We start from the raw sequence: 23,283 nt of genomic DNA on the forward strand, positions 1-23,283 counted from the left end.
GAGAGAGAGAGAGAGAGAGAGAATAATTGCCACATGCACTGAAACAGAGGAAAAATTTGTTTTTTTATGTCATCCATACAGATCGTTTCTTCACATCGGTCCATGTTTTGGACTGTCCTGCGACAGACTGCAGGCATCAAAAAATGTGCTTGGCTGCAAGAGTATCAGGGAGTGGTCGGCAATGGAAAGCAAAGATAATGAACTATCAAAGTCAAACAGAGTAACGAGAGCAAAAATGGAATTAGACCGAGCAATATCTTTGCCACTTTACAAATTCTGTACTGCCACATGTTATATTTAGTCAAATAAATAAACATTGTGGATGTTTCCTCATTCCCCTCTTTTGAAACAAATCTTTAAATTCAGAATGACATTAAATCATTAAATCAGAATGACAGAAAATGGCGGTGCGACGCAGTGCGCGCGGACTCTCTGGAGATGGACATCTTTTACTTGTTAAGTAGGGATCCGTGCATAATCCTGATTTGATGGAGACAGACGTGAGAGCGTGGAGGAACATCTGGAGAAACTTCTGAAATGCCCGCTTCACTGCCGCTGCTACTGTGCGGTCCGGAATCTCCGGAGTAGAAGACCTCCGAGACCTCGGCTTTACTTGTTTCGGCAGCCAGGACAAGGTCGAAGGCGCTCGGCAGAGGATGGCGCTCGGGAGGCAGTATCAGAGGGACTGGTCAGAGGCTCGAAGTGTTTGGACGGACTCAGAGTCTGCTGTTGTCGGGTGCTTTCAAGGCATTGTCAGTGCCTGGAAGTTTATGTCAGGGAGAGTTTCTCCCTTTTCCTGCCTGATATCCTAACTGTTGGAGTCGATCGGGACTTGAGACTTTCTTTAAACTGTGCCCATGGTCTGCTTTTATCAAATTATGGTATTGCTTTGCACTGCTGTAACTATATGCTATAATTATATGGTTTTGTCAGTGTGAGTCTTGGTTTGTCCTTTTTTTATTTTGTGATATCATTCCGGAGGAACATTGTATCATTTCTTAATGCATGCATGCATTTCTAAATGACAATAAATGAGGACCGAGTGTCCTCATAATCTAATCTAATCTAAATCTTTTCTTTAATCTGCATGGTTACAATGATATTGAACTGAAGTCCAACTATCCAAGTCAGTTATAGAGCACAGATACAGACTCTTCAGCCCATCTGTCCACTCCGACCAAAGCGATCTCCCTGATAGTTCAAGATGCCCACGTTTGGAGCATAACTCCCCAAACTTCCCGCTTCGTGTGCCTAACAATTATCAGCTCTTTAATGTTAGAATTCTATCCACTTCAGCCACTTCCTCTGGCAGCTTATTCCAACTACTCCCCAACCTCCGTGTAAACAAGTTACCACAGAGGTGTTCTTTTAAAGGTTTCCTCTTTTAACCCTCTAGCTTTAGACCTTCCAGCTCTGGGGGCAGAATTATAATTCTCCAGTTTACCTATATCCCCACTATTTTAAATATTTCTATGTGGTCTCCAGCTCAATATTTTGTCGCACACACTTTGGGTATCTTCTACAAGTATATAGAACCTTAAGGAGACCACATCAACAGTCCTGTACAATTTGGTCTTCCTACCTAAAATAAGATATAATATCTATAGAGGGAGTGCAGTGAAGATTTAGAAGACTGGTCCTACAGAGGCAGGCCTGCCACATGCGGAAAAAGGAGTTTATGCCAGTTCTCAGAGCAATGCTAGTCATCCCATATCACAACCCATTCTATCCCAACGACTTGCCAATTCTCTCCAGTTTACCTATCAGCGAAGGCACAAATTACCATCAATAATTAACATACAAACTTGGGACTGGGAGGAAATTAAATCATGGGGGGTGGAAATCGCAAAGCTTCAATTAAAACATGGAAACAGACATTTCCGAGGTCAGGACAAACCAAGCTCCCCAAAGCTCCAAAGCTGCCTGAATACAACAACTTCAACCTCTCGAAGTTTGCTGATAACTTCAAATGACGTTCTGATGAACAAAGGTAAATTGGACTGAAACAGTGGGTGGCACGGTGGCGAGTGGAGGACAATGTGTAGTGCTAACCACGTGGAAACAAATCAATAAAGGATAACTGACTATTGCTTAAATACAGAGAGAGAGAGAGAGAGAGAGAGAGAGAGAGAGAGAGAGAGAGAAGGAGAGAGTGAGTGTGTGTGTGTCAGAGAGAGAGAAAGAGCATGCAAATCGGCAGTGATAAAAATATAATGTTCAAACGGGCCAAACAACCATTGTCCTGAAAAGATACTGTGATACAGCAGGTAGCAATTCAGCAGTTAAATAAAATGTTGGGACTTCATTTAAGCACGGCTTTTGTGAAAATTTATAACGTTGTGCTGTCAGGGCTGACAGCAGAGCAGCAATGTCGTGAGTTTCTGGAGAAAATGAGGAAAGTGCAAGATAGATGTATTCCAAAAGCGAAGAAATACTCAAATGGCAAAATAGTACAGCCGTGGCTGACATGGGAATTCAAATCAATTGTAAAAGCAAAAGAGAAGCCATACAGAAAAGCAAAAAATTGTTAATAGTTGGAAGACAGAGAATAGGGAAGCTTTTAAAACATACAGGGAACAACAAAAAAGAATCATTGGGAAGGAAAAGGTGAAATCTGATAGCAAGCTAGCAAACAATATCAAGGTGGATAGCACCAGCTTTTTCAAGTATGTAATGAACGAAAGAGAGATTAGAGTGGATATAGCCCCGCTAGAAATTGAGGCCGAAGGAATGATAATGGAGAACAAAGAAATGCAGATGAACTAAATTAGTATCTTGCATCAACCTGCAATGCGAAAAGCACCAGCAGTGTTCCACGTCTTGAATGGTGTGAGGGAAGTGAAGTGAATGCAGTTACCATTAAAAGGGAGAAGATGCTCAAAAGGCTGGAAGCCCGAAGAGTCCATAAGTCAACGGACCAGATGAACTGCACATTAGGGTTCTGAAAGAGGTAGCGGTAGTGATTGTGGCAGCATTAGTAGTAATATTTCAAAAATTGTTGGACTTTGGCCTGCTGCCAAAGCACTGGAAAATAAAAAACGTCACTCTACTCTTTAAGTAAGGGGAAGGCAGCGGAAAATGAATTATCAACCAGTTAGCCTGACTTCAGTTGTTGGGAAGATGTTGGGTTCAATTAAGTATGAGGGTATGGAGTACTTGGTGACCCAGGACAGAGTCAGTAAGGTTCCTTTCAGCGAAATTAAACTTCAGGGATGTGATACTGAGGTTTTATAGAGTATTGGTGAGGTATCGTATTGAGATCTCTAAGATGAGGTGTGCTAGTATTGGAAAGGAGCTTCACAAGGATGATTCTGGGAATGAAAGGGTTATCATACGAGGAACATTTAATATCATTGAGCCTGAAATCTAGGAGGATGAGGGTGGATCTCATTGAAAGCTTTCAAATGTTGAAAGGCCTAGACAACGTAGATGTGGGAGGGATGCTTCCCATGGTGGGGGAATCCAGGACAAGACGGCACAGCCTCAGGATAGAGAGATGCGGACAAACATCCTCAGGCAGAGAGTGATGAATTTGTTGAATTGTAACTACAGCCAGTTGCGGCGGCCAGGCTGTTGGGTGCATTTAAGGCGCAGCTCAATATATTTTAATTGGACACGGCATCAAAAGGTTACAAGGAGAAAGCAGGGAAGTGGGGCTGAGAAAGGGGAAAAAAGGATCAGCCATGATTGAATGGCGGAGCAGACTCGATAGTTCAAACCGGCTAATTCTGCTCCTATGTATCTTACGGTCTTAGGGTCTTAGGCTCTTATGGTCTTATGGAACTTCTCAAGATGGCGGTGCGACACAGCACGCAGCGGCCACTCCAGGATGAATATCTGTTATCTGTAAGTAGGGGCCGTGTACAATCCTGATTTGATGGAGACAGACATGTGAAGCACAGAGGAACGTCTGGTGAAACTTTTGAAATGCCTGTTTCGCTGCCGCTGCTACTGTGCGATCGGAAAAATCTCCGGGAGGAAGGCCCGAATCCTTGGCTTTGCCTGTTGCTTGGCGGCCGGTCCCAAAGTGCTATATCGGCAAGCTGCGGCGCCGGAGGTTCATGGCAGGAAGAGTTTTTCTTCCTTCTACTGTCTGCGTGAGATGATGGGCTGTCGGGACCTTGAGACTTTCTTTTAAACCGTGCCATGGACTGCTCTTTATCAGATTACGGTATAGCTTTGCACTGTTGAAACTATGTGTTATAATTATGTGGTCTTTGTCAGTTAGTCTTTTATCAATTATGGTTTTATGTGTACTGTTGAAACTATATGTTAACTACAACTATATGTAACTATGTGGTCTTGTGTAGGTCGTGTAGCTTTAGGCTTGTCTGATGGGTTTGTAGTTCCTTTCCGGGGAATGGGCTAAGACAGTAGTGCGATATCGATACGCAGCAGCCTCTCCGGACTCTGGATTGGGGATTACTAAATGTTATGTGGTTTTTCTTGTGTGGTCTGTATTGTGCTTTTTCATGATATCATTCTGGAGAATGTTGTCTCATTTTTAACTGCATTGTATATTGTGGTTTATAAATGACAATAAACTGAATCTGAATCTATAAGGGACTCAATGCGACTCCATTCATCCTCTCATAACTATGTAACTTTCGATCGGGTGCGGTCCTTAATGTTTGAAAGACAGGCAGAGCGATGGATGCTGTAGGAGCAATATTTTCTAAATAATTATTGCCAGAGCCATCAGAGATGGCTTTGATCTAGGTCACAGCGACCTCTCACCGTACAACAAATACTGGAAAAGTGTGGCCTGAACGATTGTCTTGTGATAACAAAGCCTGACGGACATTGATAATATAAAATACTACATGTGCTGTTCATTGTTTCACTAGTCCAAAGGAACACTATTTCGTTTAGCTGCGTGCAGTCGAATTAGAATTATACTTGAACGTGAACTTAAAAACTGTTAGCTCTTTATCTAACAGCAGATGTCGACTCGCTAATCTACATTTTACATTTGAAAGCCTCTTGAAGCCAGTAGTGAAAAAAGAGAAACCTATCCCAGAGAAATAAAATTGATTAAAATAAACAGCTGGGCTTAATGTACTATTGCCTTAACTGTCATTTAAAATGTCATTTCAAAATTCACCCTTTTTTTGTTATAATGCAGTCCATTCATTAGAATTGCACAAACTCTGTGGAATTCAGTTCGTTTTCCTTCCAATATTCTTTCCGATCAGTAAAACATACCACCAATGAAGTGAAGAAGAAAATAAGTGAATAAAGATAGAAAAGGAAATCTAAAAACACGGCATTGTCTTTATACCATGGAAGGTCGGAATGTAGTTATTCTGGATAATAAATTATTTGTGGAGAGAGGACAACAGTATTAGCAGTTCATATCAATACCCATGAATCCACTGAAGTTACAAGATAAGCATATTGCGAACTGCTGAGATGGGGGCGAGTGTTATTGACAAGAAGGGATCTGGCCTCTCTGATAGACATAGAGACTGATGACCCAGGTGGTGGTGGTGCATGTAGGGAGAGGCTTGTAATCTCTAAAGGAGGAGTGTAAATGGGAGATAAATTGAGATCTCAAACTAGAAATAGGCGAGTGCTGAAGCCTACCAACAGGGTGTTTTAACGCATGATGCAATAGTTTGTCATATAACAACCAATGATTAAAATAAACAGCAGATACTCAACTGATCTGCCTTCCGTGGTTCTCCAACATGAGTACCTCACATATAATCCAATGCTCATAGTTAGCAACAGACATGAATCGGGAATTCAAGTCAGATCAAGTCTGGATTCAGGAATAGAGAAAGAGAAAATAATGGTGGAGCTCCTGGGGTATAAGACACTGCAAGTGCAGGAAATTTGAGACAAACAGGAAAACTGACAATATCCACCAGGTCAGATAGAACCTATGGAAAAATAAATAAAGAATTAAAATTGAAGTTCTAACAACTGACATCAAAATTTGAGCTCACCATGGGCTTCGTCAGATACGAAGTTCAGAATCGGAGTACGATAGAGAATTAAAGTGTCAGGAATCCGAAAGTGTGAGTGAACTTGGCGGTAATTGATTTTAGGCTTTTGCACCGTCTTCTCCTCTCACCATGCAGAAGACACAGAACTGGAAAACACGGTCCACCGGCTTTAATGACAACCTAAGACAGGACAAGATCAGAGTTCTTGGAAATACAGGAAAGTTAGAAGTAGAAGATAGAAGATGATAGGACTGGCGAGAAGCAAAGAGTGGGAATAAAGGGCGCTTTTCTGGTTGGCTGCAGTTCACTCGTGTGTGCCGCAGGGGTCGGCATTAGGATGGCTTCTTTTCACATTGGCAGATTGAATATAGAGTAGGGAGTTGCAAGGGCATGCACTTTGCCAACGATAAAGGCTGAGATTGTATCCTAAATGGGGAGAAAATTCAAAAATCAGAGGTACAAAGAGTCCTGGGAGTCCTCATGCAGGATTCGCTGAAGTTTATCTTCAAGGTTGAATCTGTAGTAAGGGCGGCTCATACACTCTTAATATTCTCTTCGTGAGGACTAAAATACAAATGCAAGGTTGCAATGCTAAGGCTTTATAAGGCATTGGTCCGAATGTACTTGGAATATTGTGATCGAGATGTATAATTCGAAATGTATGTTGTACACATCAGATATAAACAGTAAACAGCACAGTAAACAATACACGACTCACTGTCCCAGTGACAGGACTTCGGTGGTTTCATGTGATGAAATTATCGCTACGGATGGCAAACAAAACAAAGTTTTTCTCTGTATCTCGTTAAATATGACAAAAATAGGCCAATTAAATTTGCGCAAAACACTGAATGGATATTCTTCAAAGTGGTCATCCAATATCATAATGTGAACGCCAAATGCAGTACATTACATTCGATGGAGCTTCATTTGGAAAGAGTGCTTTGAACAACAAAATTCACCTTTTGCTGTAGGTTTCAATTCCACCAATTTAACTTCTGCGTCAAACAAATCAATTTGTGCGTGGAAGGTCATGTTTGACAAATCTTATTGAATTTCTTGAAGAGGTTACTAGGAAAATTGACGAGGGTAAAGCAGTGGATGTTGTCTATATGAACTTCAGTAAGGCCTTTGACAAGGTTCCACTTGGAAGGTTAGTTAGGAATGTTCAATCATTAGGTATTAATATTGAAGTAGTAAAATGGATTCTTCAGTGGCTGGGTGGGAGATGCCTGAGAGTAATGGTGGATAACTGTTTGTCAGGTTGGAGGCCGGTGGCTAGTGGTGTGCCTCAGGGAACTGTACTGGGTCCAATGTTGTTTGTCGTATACATTAATGATCTGGATGATGGTAAATTTGATTAGTAAGTATGCAGATGATACTAAGATAGATGGCGTTGTGGATAATGAAGTAGGTTTTCAAAGCTTGTAGAGAGATTTAGGCCAGTTAGAAGAGTGGGCTGGAAGATGGAAAATGGAGTTTAATGCTGATGAGTGTGAGGTGCTACATTACGGTAGGACTAATCAAAATAGGACATACATGGTAAATGGTAGGGCATTGATGAATGCAGTAGAACAGTGATCTAGGAGTAATGGTGCATAGTTCCCTGAAGGTGGAATCTCATGTGGATAGGGTGGTGAAGAAAGCTTCTTCCATGGAGAGTAGGGGAGATTCAAATAAGAGGACATGAGTTGAGAGTTAAGGGGAAAAAGTTTGGGGGTAACACGAGGGGGAACTTCTTTGCTCAGAGAGTGGTAGCTGTGTGGAACGAGCTTCCAGTAGAAGTGGTAGAGGCAGGTTCGATTTTGTCATTTTAAAAAAATGGATAGGTATATGGACAGGAAAGTAATGGAGGGTTATGGGCTGAGTGCGGGCCAGTGGGACTAGGTGAGAGTAAGCATTCAGCACGGACTAGAAGGGCCGAGATGGCCTGTTTCTTTGCTGCAATTGTTATATGGTTATATGGTCCATACAGAAAATCTGCAGATGCTGGAAATCCAATCCTGATGAAGGGTCTCGGCCCGATACGTTGACTGTTAACTCTTTTCCATAGTTGCTGTCTGGCCTGCTGGGTTCCTCCAGTGTGATGCAATTAGTCCTGAGCTATTAATTTTCTCTGAATTCATTCTCTATGGCTACATTACTTTTCTTCCCAAGATTCATTGGTTAACAATTTTCTATTAGCTATTGCTTTGCTAATGAAAACTGTAACGGATGACAATCCCTTCTCTGTAATCCCACTAACTTTTAAACCATCTACACACTTACTAATCCTACCTCTTTCATTGACATTCAGATTATTTATATAGAGTATAAAACAAACTATAAGGAGTCTAGCGCCCCTGGGGTCTATTGTCATCCAGTAAAACTAATTCTTCATTGACGTCCTCTGCCTCTCATCATCAAGGCAAACACGAATCCAATTTTGAAACTTGCCTTGAATTCTATCAGCACGAATTTTAGTGCAGCATTCTATATCTATATTCTATAAAGCCTGAGTAGTCCAAGGTCTATGCAAACTGTATCAACTGAGCTACAAACACGAGGAAATCTGCAGCTGCTGGAAATTCAAGCAACACACACAAAATGCTTGTGGAACGCAGCAGGCCAGGCACATCTATAAGGAGAAGTGCTGTCGACGTTTAAGGCCGAGACGCTTCGTCAGGGACTCAGCCCGAAAGGTCGACAGTGCTTCTCCCTATGGATGCTGCCTGGCCTGCTGCGTTCCACCAGCATTTTGTGTGTGCAGCTGAACTACAATATCCTTTACCTTTATTGCTTCTTTGAAAAATTGAAACCAATTAATCAGAGAAAATTACCTCCTCTGAAAATTTATCGGAATGACCTTGCTTAATTTCTGCCTTTACAGGTGTAAATTACCCTATACCTCAGAATATGTTCTAATAATTGAAGTAGGTACAGAGAAGGTGTCAGGTGTATGTTTCTTTACATAGAGAGTGTTGAGTGCGTGGATTGGGCTGGCGGCGATAGTGCTGGAGGCAAGTACGATAGATTCTTTTAAGAGGCTCCTGGATATGTACATTGGTCTTAGAAAAATAGAGCGCTATGGGTAAGCCTAGATAATTTCTAAAGTAGATGTTCGGCACAGCATTGTGGGCCGTAGGACCTGTACTGTGCTGTAGTTTTTCTGTGTTTCTAAGTTTCTCAGTTAATTGCCCGAGAACTGACAATAGCCTCTCGTAATTGTATTTACCTGGCTTATCACTGCTGTCCTTCCCGAATAAGGCTACTATGTTTGCTGTTCTGTTGTCCTCTAGTACCTCAGTTGCAAACAAAAACTTTTTAAAAAACTGTCAGAGCTCCATATATCTTTCTTGAATTCCTTCAAGCCTGAGATGCATCCTAGGGGATTTCCCTGTCTTTGCATGCGATCAGTTATGTAATATTCCTTTCAATTTTAAGTTTTAGGGTTAAATCCTTTTAAGAAGAAGATGTTTCATCATGTCACTGTTCTGTCCACGAAATGTCCAGCTATGTTTTTCTCTTTAATTGAAGCAGGAGAAGGATATTCATTTAATATTCATTATCCCTTTCTAGTGGTACTCTGAGATTTATAGAGTTGTGAAATGTCTATTTAAAATGCCCTCCTATGGATAACTCGACCACTTTCACCGTTACATTCCTTAAGCTGAGATCCCATTCTGCCATTTCTCTCACAGTAATAGTTACTGGCAGACCGAACTGTACCTTCTGGGTGCATTTTAAAATTGAGCCACCCCGTCTGAGCCTTTCGTATTAATATTGGTGTAATTTCATCTACTTATACCACCATAACCGTAGTACCTTTACATTTCTCCGTGTTATCTCTACATTTATGCTCCTCTACCATTTATCGACAGTTAGGTGGCCTACGCATATCTGCAATGAAGTGACTGCCCGTTTTTGATCCTGCTTTATCTATTCAATCTTATTTGACCTCTGAAGTATTTCCTTCCTTACTGCAGAAACGCATTCCTTTGTCAACATGTACGTGCCACATCGTCTTTTACATGTCCTTCCTCCGCCACACGCCTTACAAAAACAACACAATAGCTCCTGGAAGGTTTAAACATCGCAGTGGATCAGATATTAGACCATTTACTCGCTGCTGCAGAACCCATGTTGCAATCACGACAATAGGTGTTTTCTGTGTGGAGTTTGCAGGTTCTTGCGGTATTGTTGTGAGTTTCTTCCAGCTGCCCCGGTTTCTTTCCACATTCCAAAGACCTGCAAATTTGCTGGCCAGCATCAATGGCACCTACTGCGTTGGTGAGGATTGATGGGTTAAGAAATTTATTTAATAGAACTACTATGGGAAAATCATGATCTGGTATCAATGGGCACAAAGGACTGAAGAGCCTGATTGTCTCAATCTATGTTTCAATCACTCTGTGGCCATATGTGTTAAGTTACCAGTTCTGCCCGACTTTCAACCAAGCTTCTGTGATAGAACTGATGGCACCTTGTGACATGTTTGTCCACTGTAATATTCTTTGTTCTAAATAATTGAGCTTTGCAGTCTATCCAGATGCCTTGCCATGATCATATTTGTCCAGCTGCTGGACTGACCAAGAATCCCTTCAGTATTTGACTGCATCTTCCCTTCTACTGTACACGTCACTGTATTCTGTCACCCTGCTAAATTAGGCTAAATCCTTCCAATCAACACAAGGAAATCTCCCCATGTGTGTTAAGCCAGTTTCGGTTCCATTTTCCCCAAAAGGAGTCCCAGTGATCCGCAAATCCAAATCCTTCACTCCAACACCAGTCCTAATACGAAGTTATCTTATCCTCCTATTTCCTGTAGTAACGTAGCGTGACTGTGGAACTGACCTGGATCTTACAACCTTGGATGCACTGTTCTTAATTAAATGATCTCGTTCCCGCAAGTCATCCATTTCTTGACTTATTTATTTCGAGATTCAATACGGTTATAGGCACTTGCGGCCCAACGAAAACGCGTCGCCAAATTACTCCCACATGACCAATTAAACTGTATGCCCTTGCAAAATGATAGGAAGTGGGAGCAGCAGTGGGAAACACACGCAGTCACGCATAGCACGCATAAACTCCTTAAGAGAGCAGCAGAAATCAACCCCGGTTACTGGCGCTGTAATAGATTAAAGCATTTATTATAACGACGTTAGTAGATTCATAGTGGACCACAGAGTCGGACTCCTACCCTTCCTACTTTCGAAACCCCAAATTTGTTTCGACTTCGGCACTAGAGCTGAAACATATTATCCAAGAATCTCATTCACAGCCACAAAGGAAATGGTTTGTATGCACCGCAGATAATTGAAATCCGATTTCTATAGCTCCCCTAATCTTTTTTTACACCTCCATTTTATCTAGCAAAGATATCCATGATGTCTGCCGATGGCTTTCACCATTTTATCATTTTACCGCCACTTCCGGCAGAATATAACGCGTTTTATCTGTTGACAAGGGGAGGTCCATACGATGCCTGCGCAACTCTCCCACTCTACCTGGTGGCCATCCATCGCTTTTCTGTCTGTGCTGCCAGGAGTTGTGGGATGACTGGCTCCATTAAGTTGCCCACAAAATGCAGGAGAAGCATAATTCTATTAAGGCGTTTAGATATCGAGAAACACGAAGTGTTGGGTCCCAGAAAGGGTACGAATGAGTCCCCAAGGCTTGATCGGATTTTACCCACGTTTATTGAGGGAGGCAAGAGAAGAGATTAAACATAGGAACGTAGAAAACCTACAGCACAATACAGGCCCTTCGGCCCACTAAGCTGTGCCGAACATATCCCCATCCCAGAAATTACTAGGGTCACCCATACCCTCCATTATTCAAGCCCGATATACCATCCAAAATTCTCATAAAAGACCCTATCGTATCCGCCTCCATCACCGTTGTCGGCAGCCCATTACACGGACTCACCACTCTCTGCGTAAGAAACTTACCACTGACATCTCCTCTGTATCTACTCCCAAGTACCTTCAACCTGTGCCCTCCTGTGGCAGCCATTTCAGCACTGGGAAAAAGCATCTGAATATCCATATGATCAAAGCTTTTCATCATCTTATACGCCTCTATCAGGTCACCTCTCATCCTCCGTCGCTGCAAGGAGTTCAGTTAACCTACTCTCAAAAGGCATGTTCTCCAATCCAGACAACGTTCTTGGAAATCTCCTCTGCACCCTTTCTATGGTTTCCGCATCCGTCCTGTAGTGAGGCGACCAGAACTGAGCACAGTACTCCAAGTGGGAACTGACCAGGGTGCTATGTGGCTGCAACGCTGCCGCTCGGCTCTTAAATTCAATTCCACGATTAATGAAGGCCAATACACCGTCTGTCTTCTTAACCACTGAGTCCACCTGCGCTGTTGCTTTGAGTGTCCTATAGACTCGAACCCTAAGATCCCTCTGATCCTCCACACTGCCAAGAGTCTTACCATTAGTACTATATTCTGCCATCATATTTGACCTACCAAAATGAACCACCTCACACTTATCTGGGTTGAACTCCATCTGCCACTTCTCAGCCCAGTTTTGCATCCTATCAATGTCCCGCTGTAACCTCCGACACCCCTCCACACCATTCACAACACCCCCAACCTTTGTGTCATCAGCAAACTTACTAACCCATCACTCCAGTTTCTCATCCAGGTCATTTATAAAAATCACGAAGGGTAAGGGTCCCAGAACAGATCCCCGAGGCACACGTCTCGTGACAGACCTCCATGTAGAATATGACTCGTCCACAACCACTTTTTGCCTTCTGTGGGAAAGCCAGTTCTGGTCCACAAAGCAATGTGCCCTTGAATCCCATGCCTCCTTAATTTCTTGTATGGCTCCGATGCCTGGCATGGGGTACCTCGTCAAATGCCTTGCTAAAATCCATATACACTACATCCACTGCTCTTCCTTCAACAATGTGTTTAGTCACATCCTCAAAAAATTCCATCAGGCTCTTAAGGCACGACCTGCCCTTGCCAAAATCATGCTGACTATTCCTAATCATATTATACCTCTCCAAATGTTCATAAACCCTGCCTCTCAAGATCTTTTCCATTATCTTACCAACCACTGAACTAAGACTCACTGGTCTATAATTTCCTGAGCTATCTCTACTCCCTTTCTTGAATAAGGGAACAACATCCGCCACCCTCCAATCCTCTAGGACCTCTCCCGTCGATTGTTGGGGTCTTCACCAATACCTTCGTGTATTCTCTAGGCACAGGCTAGGGGGTAAGAACCGGAGTGAAGGAACGTAGAATGGAACCGATAGAAAGAATAAAAAAATAACATGTGGTCATTCGCCAAGGAAGGGCAGACAGATGACAGGACAAGAATGCAGCTAGCAGCGTGAGTAGCAGTGCATTAGGGATACAGAATCAAAACGGGTAGCAAATACAGGACTCAGAGTTCTATATCTCAATGCACAGATTATAAAAATAAAATGGATGACCTCGTTGTTGTATAGATTTTCAGATATGCTTTTTGGTCATCAATGAATCGTGCCTGAAAGGTGGTTGTATTTGGGACTGAATATCCAAGTTTACGCTTTGCATCGGAGGGATAGGAAGGTAGGCAGAGGGATGGCCGTGGCTCTGCTGGTAAAAATGGCATCAAGTCAGTAGAAGGATGTGACATTTCATCGGAAGATGTTGAATCGTTGTGTGTTGAGCCCACAAACTGCAAGGGTAAAAGGATCTGGATGGTAGTTATATACAAGCCAATAGCTGGGATGTGGAACACAGATTAAAACGGAAAATAGAAAAAGCGTGTCAAAAGGGCAATGCTATGATAGTTATGCAGACAGATTGGAAAAATCAGATAGGTAAGGGATATCAAGAGAGTGTGTTTGAATGCCTACGTGATGGCTTTTAGACAAATTTGTTGTTGAGCCTACTCGCGGGTCAGCTACATTGGATTGGCTGTTATGTAATGAATCGGAGGCGATTAAGCACCTTAAGGTAAAGGAACCCTTAGGAGCCAGTGATCACAATATGATAGAGTTTAACATGAAATTTGATATGGAGAAAATAAAGTCTGTTGTAGCAGCATTTCAGTGGAGTAAAGGAAATCACAGTGGTATGAGAGAGGAGTTGGCCAAAGTAAATTGGAAGGAGATTCTGGCAGGGGTGACTGCAAAGCAGCAATGGCGTCAGCTCCTGGGAAAAGTGAAGGTAGTACCGGATAGATGTATTCCAATAATGAAGACATTCTGAAATGGCAAAATAGTACAACTGTGGATGACAAGGGAATTCAAAGTTAATCTAAGAGTAGAAGAGAGGGCATACAACAAAGCAAAAGTTAGTGGGAAGACAAAGGATTGGGAAGATTCTGAATTTCCCCATGGGGATGAATAAAGTATCTATCTATCTATCTATCTAAAGAGACCATCCAAAAGAATCATTGGGGGGGGAGAAAGATGAAACATGGAAGCTCGCTAGTAAACAATATCAAAGTCGATAGTTAAGGCCAGAGAAATAATAACGGGAGACAAGAAGAAAGTAGCTGAACTGAATGAATATTTTTCCTCAGTCGTCACTGTACAAGACACTATCAGTGAGTCAGATGTTTAAGGCTGTGGTGGAAGAAAACTGAGTGCAGATACTATTACAAGAGAGAAACTGCTCAAAAATATGAGAGACTTAAGAGCACATAAGTCACCCGGATCGTATGAATTGCACCCTAAGGTTTAGAAAGAGGTAGCAGTTGAGATTGTGAAACCATTAGTAATGATCCTTCAAAAATCATTCGACCTTTGGCATGGTGCCAGAGGACTGGAAAATTGTAAATGTCATTCCACTCTTTAAAAAAAGGAGGAAGGTAGCAGAAAGTGGCTGGTTTTATAGGCCCCTCAATAGTCACAGAGACATCGAGGAACAGATAGGCAGGCAGAATTTCTGCTCACATGTCTTATGGTCGTACCAACTTAATTTTTGACAAGTGACGGAGGAAGTTGATGAAGGTAGAGCAGTTCATTTGCCAACATGGATATATTAAGGCTTTTCACAAATTCCCTCATGGGGGCAATCGAGAAAATTAGGATACATGGGGTCTGCGGCGAATTTGCTGAACAGGTTTGCGCTTGGTCATGGTCGAAGAGATTAATTCGAGCTGGAGATCTACAATTAGTGGTGTGTGCTTGGACCTCTGCTGTTTGTGATGTATATAAATAATCTTGATGAAAATTTACATGGATAGGGTTGAAATTTTGCGGATGATACCAATATTGATGGAGTTGTGGATAGTGTAGAAGACTGGCTAGGAATACAGTGCGAGATAGATCAGTTCCAGTAATGGGCAGAGTCATGACAGATGAAATTTAACACAGATACATGTGAGGTGTTGAAACTTGATCGGGCAAATGCAAGCAGACAGTACATTGTTAAGGGCAAGAGCCTTAACTGTGTTGATGAGCAGAGAGATGTTGGTGTCCTTGAGAGTGTCTTCACGTCGATAATTGGTTAGTAAGGCTTCTGGAATGCTTGCTTTCATTAGTCAAGAAATTGAGTACAAATGTCAAGAAGTTATGAGGTAATTTTTTGGAACTATGCTTTGGGTACAGCTGGAGTATTGCATCCTGTTCTGGGCACCCTATAGTTTACAGGACTTCAAAAAGGTGACAGGTTCTTAAGAATTAATAAGTTCTGAAAAATTTATCAACTTTAGCTAACATATCACGAATCCCTCATGTACATCCTGCGCTTTGTTTTTGGCATATAATTTATCTTAGCTAAAGGTTATCTCAAACTAACCAACACCACAAACCTAACAAAAAGTCAGTAGTGCACTGATGCACATTTATATAAACCACAACCCTCAAACCACACACTATCTCCCATTCATTCTTTAGAATTTCTCTTGCATCTTTGCAGTTGTAGAGCTTCATAACGCATTTTTGAAACTCGTAGAGCACCGGTACGCTTTGAATCCTTTGAAACCAAAACTAAGAGTGACTCTTTAGAGTGCAATACAAAAGGCATAAGAACATAAGAAAGAGGAGCAGGAGTTGGCTATCTGGCCCGCCGAGACTGCTCCACCATTCAATAGGAAGGCTGATATGGCCATGGACTCATCACTACCTACCTGAATTCACCATCCTCCATAACGCTTAATTCCCCTTCTATGCAAAAATCTATCCAGCCTTGCCTTATATATATTTACTGATGTAGCCTGCACTATTTCATTGGGCAGAGAATTCCACAGATACACCACTCTCTGGGAAAAGTATTTTCTCTTCATCTCCAACGTAAATCTATTGCTCTGAATCTTGAGGGTATGTCCCTTAGTTCTTGTATCATCTACGACTGGAAAAACAACTTTACTGCCTCTATTTTATCTATCCATTTCATCTATACGTTTCGATAACATCTCCTCTCATTCTTCTGAATTCCAGCGAGTACAGTCCCAAGCAACACAATCTCCCCTCATAGTCTAATCACCTCAAATCTGAAATCAACCTGGTGAACCTCCTCTGCACCGCCTGCAAAGCCAGTATATCCTTCTTCAAGTAGGGAGACCAGAACTGCACGCAGTACTCCAGGTGTAGCCTCACCAGGAACCCCATACAATTGAAGATCAACCTCACTGCTGTTAAATTTAATCCCTCAAGCAATGAAGGCCAGGATTCAATTTGCTTTCTTGATATCCTGCTGCACTTGAAAACTAACCTTTTGTGATTCAACCAACATTTTGTGATTCAAAAACCCTCTGATGCCTATTTCAAGAATACTTTTATGCTTTAAAGTTTTAAAATAAAGTAAGGCTGGGAGGTAAAAAAAAAAGTATTATATGGGAGTATTCCTATTATAAGAACTGGCTGCTGATTAATCGCAGATAATGTGCCACTATTAGAACTCCTTCACGGCAAATGTATTACTCGCCCTTTTTAGCAGATGGTTAGTTTTGATCTATGCACTGATTGCTAAAATGCTTCGTGCAAGACGTAGGCCTCCTAAACATCGACAAAAATTGTCTTCCACCAGATGATTACAATCTATTCTTCTTTATTGTTTCACTTAGATAAACCAGAATCTGGTCGGTCCATTTGTGCCATCATTTTAAATAATTGCTGCTGTCCTTATTCGCAAACGCGGCTAATATATTGCTTCCATGATGCTCAATTAGAGTCTTCGAGGAGTCAAAACCAGGCCTGCCCTGTCCAAATTGAACAGCAGACAATAGTCTTTTTCAGTTTCTACAAAACGCTGATAATCATTCTAATTAGAAAAAAATTGCTTCTCTCCGTGTGAGAGCTGTCGGACATCTAGCAAATGTAGGATCATGTGACCTTTATCAGAAGTTGACATCAAAGTGTCTCTGCCATTAATTGAGATTGTTTCTATGCTTTAATCCATTTTAAATTTTATTAATCATATAATTTTCTTCTCATTTATCAACCTTTTTAAAATTCAGAGCAGGTACTGGCTGCTCCTCCAAAATTAATTTATTGTCCATATACAGTTCCACGTAACTTTATTTTATTCCTCATAAGGATGCTACAATGAATGTCATTCTGTGATAGACTGTCAGCCTAGGAAAGAATGTTGGAGCGCACTTGATAGATTCAAAATTCAAGATTCAAGATTCAAAAACTTTATTGTCATTCCAACTCAGCTCTGTAGGGCAGAATGAGACAGCGTTTCCCAGGGGCAAGTGAAATCATAACATAACATACGCAACAAATAGTAAACACAACAATAAATAGTAAAAACTCAACAGCCACATGTCGGTTAAAGTCAAGTTATAAGTGTCCAGTGCAAGTTAAAAGTGTCCAAAGCAGAGTCAGGTAGAACAGGTATTTAGCAGTCTGACTGCCTTTGGCAGGAAGCTGTTTAGTAACCTTGTGGTTTTTGTTTTGATGCTCCTGTAACGTTTGCCTGCTGGCAGAAGAACAAACAGTTTATGGAGAGGGTGTGAGCGGTCTTTAATGATGTACCGTGTCTTCTGGAGGCATCGACTCTGAAAGAGGTCTTGCTTAGAAGGTAACCTTCTTTGCTCCCCAACCACCCTCTGCAAGGTCCTGACGAAGGGTCTCGGCCCGAAACGTCGACAGTGCTTCTCCCTATAGATGCTGCCTGGACAGCTGTGTTCCACCAGCATTTTGTGTGTGTTGTTTGAATTTCCAGCATCTGCAGATTTCCTCGTGTTCACCCACTGCAAGGCTTTTTTTTTTGTCGGCAGCACCGCAGCTGGAGTACCAGGTTGTGATGCAAAAGGTCAGCACACTCTCAACCACGACTCTGTAGAATGTAGTTAAGATGTTAGTGGGGAGTGATGCTTGTTTGAGTTTCCTCTCTGCAAAACAACCAATTTCATGACATGTGCCAAAGATATTCAAGCTGATTACCTGATTCTGATTCAAATTCTGTATGTCTCAAATCTGTTCTTCATCGTTACCTGATTGAAGTTATGAGACGCTTAGATAGGATGAATTGAGTCACCTCTAGTCTCCATATATTAGACCTGACCAATCTAGAATCCATCAATCTCTGCTTTAAATATACTTAAATACAGTACAGCACAGAATTAAACCCTTCAGCGCATCTAGTCCATGTCAAAAACAATTTAACTGCCTACTCCCAATGGCCTGCTCTGGCGCCATAGCCCTCCATACCCATACTAATCTTGTACCTATCGCAACTTCTCTCAAACGTTGCAATCGAGCTCTCATGGACAGTTTGCGCTGACAGCTCATCCCATACTCTCACGACCCACTGAGTGACGAGGTTTCCCTCACGTTCCACTTAAACTTCTTCCCTTTCACCTTTAAGCCATGACATCAGGTTGTTGTTCCACCAAACCTAAGTGGAAACACCCTGCTGGCATTTACCCTATCTATAACCCTCATACACCTGTACACCTGGCATAATGGTAGAGGCAAATACATTCGAGGCTTTTTAAGAGAGGTGGATGGTAAAGAAGGTAGTCGGCTTGCTTGCCTTCATGGGTAGGGCTCTACGTGCAGCGCTTGGGATTTCATGCTACATTTGTACAAAATGTTGATGAGGGCACATTTGCACAATTCTGGTCACCTCGCTCTGAGAAGGTTGTCATTAAGCTGGAGAAGGTGCAGGCTGTGAATGGGACTGGAATGGCTTGAGTTAGAAGTAAGGTTGGGACTTTTCTCCCTGGAGTGTAGAAAGTTGAGCGATGATAAGGTCATTAGGATCCCATCCTGCTTTTACAGTTTTCTTTCACCAGTATGGAGGCGGAGGAGAGGGACGAATCCATACGGGTAAGTGACACACTCCTCACCACCCCACCCCGCCGCGTATCAAGTAACTTGGATGGGACAGGTAAACTCGATGAGTGCTCGCTAACCTGGAGTGGATATTAACGGGGTAAGGGGAAGAACAGAATCCAGGGTTCTGAGGAGGTAGACTTATTGCAACTTATCTCCATGGCAGCCCTGGTTGCAAAGCGTTCGGTGGTGTTGGGCCTGAAACCCACAGAGTTCTTAGTGGATCATTTATGCCCTAATGGAAGCTCAAAAGGGCAAGATACCGAGAGAATATAGAACTAGGGGATATCTCAGAGGGATAGATTGAGGTACAGACCTGTTGCCTTGACGTCGCACGTGATGAAGACCATGGAGCGGCTGATAATACAGAATCTGAGGCCACAAACCAGGCACGCCCGGGATCCTCTTCAGTTTGCGTATAAGGAGAAGGTGGGAGTGGAGGATGCTATCACGTATTTGCTGCACAAATCCCTCTCTCACCTGGATGGGGTCAGTGGTGCTGTGAGGATTACATTCCTGGACTTCTCTAGTGCATTTAACACCATCCAACCCAAGATCTTAAGGCACAAACGGAGATGGGAGTAGACTCTCACATGGTGGATTGGATAGTGGATTACTTGACAGATAGACCTCAGTATGTGCGGTTGGGAGACTGTAGGTCTGACACGGTGGTCAGCAGCACAGGAGCGCCGCAGGGGACCGTGCTCTCTCCGGTCCTGTTCACCCTGTACACATCAGACTTCCAATATAACTCGGAGTCCTGCCATGTGCAGAAGTTCGCTGATGAGACGGCCATAGTGGGGTGTGTCAGGAATGGACAGGAGGAGGAGTATAGGAAACTGATACAGGACTTTGTGATATGGTGCAACTCAAACTACCTGCGTCTCAATATCACCAAGACCAAGGAGATGGCGGCGGACTTTAGGAGATCTAGGCCTCATATGGAGCCAGTGATCATTAATGGAGAATGTGTGGAGCAGGTTAAGACCTACAAGTATCTGGGAGTACAGTTAGACGAGAAGCTAGACTGGACTGCCAACACAGATGCCTTGTGCAGGAAGGCACAGAGTCGACTGTACTTCCTTAGAAGGTTGGCGTCATTCAATGTCTGTAGTGAGATGCTGAAGATGTTCTATAGGTCAGTTGTGGAGAGCGCCCTCTTCTTTGTGGTGGCGTGTTGGGGAGGCAGCATTAAGAAGAGGGACGCCTCACGTCTTAATAAGCTGGTAAGGAAGGCGGGCTCTGTCGTGGGCAAAGTACTGGAGAGTATAACATCGGTAGCAGAGCGAAGGGCGCTGAGTAGGCTACGGTCAATTATGGAAAACCCTGAACATCCTCTACATAGCACCATCCAGAGACAGAGAAGCAGTTTCAGCGACAGGTTGCTATCGATGCAATGCTCCTCAGACAGGATGAAGAGATCAATACTCTCCAATGCCATTCGGCTTTACAATTCAACCGCCAGGAGTAAGATATGTTAAAGTGCCGGGGTTAGGACTCAATGTATTTAAGTAAACTACTTAAGAACTTTTTAAAAGCTATTATTAATGCTTTTTGAGAGGGTGATTTTAGATGCATATCATATTTTTACTGAGTTAAGTATTGTATGTAATTAGTTTTGCTACAATAAGTGTATGGGACATTGGAAAAAAATGTTGAATTTCCCCATGGGGATGAATAAAGTATCTATCTATCTATCTGTCTATCTATCTATCTATCTATCTATCTATCTATCTATCTATCTATCTACCTATCTATCTATCTATCAGATAAGAAACTGTCCAAACTCACCAACTGTCCCCAGTAATCCACTCGCCTGATGGCATTATTTATTGCAAATCCATTTAACAACATTGACCTCACCCTTTCGGAGTTATTTCTTTTGTCCTACCCATTCCTCACCAGCACTGCAGCTACATAACAACGTCTCCGCTCGACCTGAAGCTTTAGCGCTGCTTCTTCAGAGATACTGCCCGACCTGCTTGGCGTTTCCAGCATGTTCTGATTTTGTTTCCGACTTCCTGCATCTGCAGGTCTTTTACTTCGATTTTTCATTGTAACCCTCTGCCCAGTAGGACCTTGGGCTGAAGTATTAAAGCATATCCAGAGCTGAGACGAATCCTTGGAGGGAAGGTCTACTCGGGACAAGATTTGAAACTGAATTTGAGGCGAGCTCAGAACAGCTGTGATCCAACTGGATGGAAAAAAGAAACCTCGAGGGGCCGAATGGCAGAGTCTTGCTCCTACTTCTTAGGGAAAACACCTGATCGTACCAGGAATTAGCCTGGGAAACCTTCTCCCAAGTTCCTCCAGCGTAGATTTGCTCCTCCATAAGCAACCAGATGAAAGGTTTACACAGGTGTTGTCTCCTCTATAGTTGTAACACAGCTTTTCCCTCCTTTCAAGCGCCATCCCCAGTCCAGTCCTGCAGGTTAATATATTTCGCTCGTAAGTCTTGTGCCTAGTGTGGAAGCTCAGATCTGTTCTTGCTGTTACATGTTCCCAGGGATAGTAACTAGAATCACAGCGTAAAAATCCCCACCACATCAGGAAAGACCCGTGTCCCTGGTTTCTGTCACCACCACTTGCTTAGCATGCTTCAATGAAAGTTGGTTGCAGGCAAAATAAAATCATGTTTTAACTTGCTAGACGGGAGTCGCTTGAATCAAGCGCAGGTTTTGCTGCAAATTCTTTGTTTTGGAAAAGGTATCACCATCATTCCATGCCTTGTGGTCAAAAGAGCTCCAGACCTGTCTTTTCTCTGAAAACTGGTAGTGAGAGAGGTAAAACTGTTCTCCTCTGTCACCTTTCCGGGATCAGGAGCTGCCCCGTTGCTCGTAATTGAGGTTATTCCACCGTCAGCTTAATTTTTCACCAACACTGCTCTCTGATAGTAGGTCTAAGGTGGCAGCTTATAAATCCGTGCCCAAGTTGTCAACCTGTTCGCCACATCATTCGCTTGTCAGACCCTGAGGCCCTGCGTCTGTAGAAATCTCAAACCTACTGTATAAATTGTTCCTAAGTGCCGTGCTTCTGACAGATTCTTTGTACAAATGTTAGCTCTCCATTTAAGCTCCCCTACTTGAGAAGACCTTGCTACTCGTCTCATCTCATTACATGTGAGCTTCAGAGCCCTTTGCTGGCCCTGCCCCTTCAGGTTCTCCAAACCCTTGTCTCAGTTTTTTCGAAAGATCTCCTGCTTGTTTATATTTTGTATAAGTACATTTGTTCCCTGATCCTTTTTCATAGAGGGCTTGAAGGAGTTTTTTTGAACAAATTTTAACTAATCCAGATTATCTTCCACGTGGTTGCCCCTTTCTTTTTCTGAGAAATAAACTTTATTTTCTTATAATATTCTCCGTTTAAATATAATCAAACAGGGTGTCATTCTGTGTGTTTATTCTGCTTTTTATCAAATATCTTACACCTTTTGTTTCCAAATATACGTTTCTCCTTCAGCATTATATATACCAGAGATACAATTAATGCATATTTCTCGGTAATAAGTGCATGATCAAATCAATACAATCTCCGTGCCGATCTAAGAGATTTTTAACTGTTGCTGATGTATTTGGCTCTCCCACCTGGCAAGGAAAGGCGTTCCAAAGACCCACCATTCTCTCAATAACGAGAGACATCCTATCCATCCACCAAACGCCGTAAAATTATGCCCACTCGTATTATCCATCTTTGCCCTGTGAACACCAGTCGTTTTTCTTCGTTAACCCAATTCAGCCATGAACGATGAGAGGGACTGTTGTACAGGACCCAGCCGGTGGAAGCAAGACCATAAATTGGGATTTTCCCAGCAGGGCCTTCGTGTTGACAGCACCTCAGGGTGTTCGTAGCACGTTCTCCTTCACTTCAATAAGTACCAGTGAGCAGCATTCCCTTTCGGACAGATCGAGACGCTGGAAGATCAACAAGAATCAGACTAAATGAAGTGCGTCTTTCAACAAGTTGATGACCTTCTAATGGCAGCTGACGTTTATCCCAATAAGTATCTTGGTTCACTTATCTAATTTAATTGCAAAAATTAAACGTTCTTTGTAAAAATGTTAACAGGAATTAAATTATATTCACTACATCACGAACACCAGAGATTT

The sequence above is a fragment of the Hemitrygon akajei genome, chromosome 2 (genome assembly GCF_048418815.1).
Source record: "Hemitrygon akajei chromosome 2, sHemAka1.3, whole genome shotgun sequence".
Taxonomy (NCBI): Eukaryota; Metazoa; Chordata; class Chondrichthyes; order Myliobatiformes; family Dasyatidae; genus Hemitrygon; species Hemitrygon akajei.